This window comes from Mandrillus leucophaeus, unplaced genomic scaffold, assembly GCF_000951045.1.
Source record: "Mandrillus leucophaeus isolate KB7577 unplaced genomic scaffold, Mleu.le_1.0 Scaffold833, whole genome shotgun sequence".
Lineage (NCBI taxonomy): Eukaryota > Metazoa > Chordata > Mammalia > Primates > Cercopithecidae > Mandrillus > Mandrillus leucophaeus.
The window spans coordinates 232822-235151 of NW_012109064.1; the positions used below are offsets into that span (position 1 = coordinate 232822).

Consider the following 2330-nt stretch of genomic DNA (forward strand, 5'->3'; position numbering starts at 1 on the left):
CTGCTGTTTTTGGAGTCTGTCTACCCTAGTGTGTCATTTCACCGCTCCATGCACGGTTGCCACAGGCTAATAAAGGCTTATCTGTCTGAAGAGTTACAATATGTTTTAATTTGACGAAGAATTTCTAGTCTGTTTCTTTCTAGTGGGTTTTGTTTTGTTTTTTGTTTTTTTTTTTACAGTTTCATTCTTAGACTGGACTTAGTACTAGTCCTCTTTTTCAGTTTCCTTAGACCAATAACTAAATCTTTTATAAACTATATTTTCATGTTTTATTGCCTGTATTTTGTTTTTATATGTATCATTAATTCTTAAAAATTAAGATTTTGAATCCCTTTGAATACTTTTTAGGCTTCAAAGATCTTGATGAAGAAGTCTGAGTTGACTGCCATTTCTTTAATGTTGGTGGTAAGGCTGGTGTGCAATGCACGCTGGTTTAGCGTGGGCAATGATCACCAAACACAAGAGCCATGGCCACCCCCACTTCACCTCGTTCACAGACAGAACTGGAAGGTTGGTCCTGGATGGCTGCCTGGTCCTGGATGCTTGTAGTGGTCTCTTGGTCTGCGGAAAGTCTTGTTTTGGAACAAATGTTTCCATTGATATAGATGAGAAATGCCTCTTTCACATTTTTATAAACAATTTAGAACCCAATAGATTTGGTTTGTCGGTCGCTCCTGTGAGTACCAAAGGATTTCATGGTTGGAAGGTGTGCTTTTTCATCTTGGCAATGAGCAGCATTTAATGGAGACAGCATGCTAGTATTTGATTTTTTTTTTTTTTTTTTTTGGTCCATTTCCAGGATCTGAGATGTATTCAAACCACCAGCTGTTTTATCAGGAAGGAACAAATCCAAGTTTTGACGTATTGTCAGTGTGCTGCATGTTGTATTTTCAAATTTCCTTAAGCGGTTTTAACATTAGATGACCAATTATTTGGCACTGATGTGCTTTTGATAATATACAGTGAGATCTGGCCATGCATGGCTCTGAGAACTGTAGGTGGCATTAACCACATCCCAAGCTTTCCACCCGAACAGAAGAAGGAAGCACCCGTGACGCACACGTCCTCAGCAGGACTGCAGCGAAAGGGCAGGACTGCAGGGAAAGAGCCGCGGCACCAGCCTCTCACTATGGCAGCCACTCCCTCTCCTGGAAGGGCGCTCCCTCCAATATTTTTATTTTTATTAACATGATAGGTTTTCTAATTTGAGCTTGTAAAACTGCAGGTGTAAAAGTGTGGGTGTATTCAATAGTGTCTAAAAGCATTCCCACCCTAAGCTTTCCGGGCATTCTTTGATTACTGTGTTCCATTGTTAAACAAGCAGTTGTAAAGTCTAGCAGGCAAAGTTGTTAACCTAGTACGTAACTCTCTATCTGTACTTAACTAATCCATTGATTAATTTTTTATATAATGAATATTGGTTTTATGATTATTTAAATGATATGTGCCCATTGTGGAAATTTACAAAGGCACAAAAAGATATAGAAAAAATCAAAATCTCGGCTGGGCGCGGTGGCTCACGCCTGTAATCCCAGCACTTTGGGAGGCCGAGGCGGGAGGATCACTAGGTCAGAAGATCGAGACCATCCTGGCTATAAAGGTGAAACCCCGTCTCTACTGAAAATATAAAAAATTAGCCGGGTGTAGTGGCGGGTGCCTGTAGTCCCAGCTACTCGGGAGGCTGAGGCGGGAGAATGACGTGAACCCAAGAGGCGGAGCTTTCAGTGAGCCGACACCGCGCCACTGCACTCCAGCCTGGGTGACAGAGCAAGACTCCGTCTCAAAAAAAAAAAAAAAAAAAAAGAAAAAATCAAAATCTCATTTCTCAGAGACAACCACAGTTAATATTTTGGCTTATTGTTTCTTACCTATAGTTACACACATATATTTGAATTCATCATTATTTTTTGTTAAATCAAAGTAATATATGAACATGGCTAAACCTATATTTATTTTTTTCCAAATTCACATGATTTTTAGAACATTCCTTTTTTTCCTTTTAACTTTTTTTTAGATTCAAGGGCTACATGTGCAGGTTACCTGGGTATATTGCATGATGCTGAGGTTTGGGGTGCAAATGAGTCCATCACCCAGGTACTGAGCATAGAACCCAACAGTTATTCAACTCTTGCCCCTTGCCCCTTGCCCACCCTCGCCCCAAGAAGTCCTTAGTTTCTATTGCACCATCTTTATATCCGTAAGTATTCAGTCTTTAGCTCCCACTTATAAATGAAAACGTGGTATTTGGTTTTCTGTTTCTGCATTAATTCCCTTAGAATAATGGCCTCCAGCTGCATCCATGTTGCTGCAAAGGATATGATTTCATTCTT

At 40.1% G+C, this 2330-nt stretch overlaps 1 pseudogene; it reads right to left on the bottom strand.

The window, feature by feature from the left end:
- Positions 1–393: 393 nt before the first annotated feature.
- On the bottom strand, positions 394–1005 carry LOC105530622 (annotated as a pseudogene).
- Between the last annotated feature and the right edge of the window lie 1325 nt (positions 1006–2330).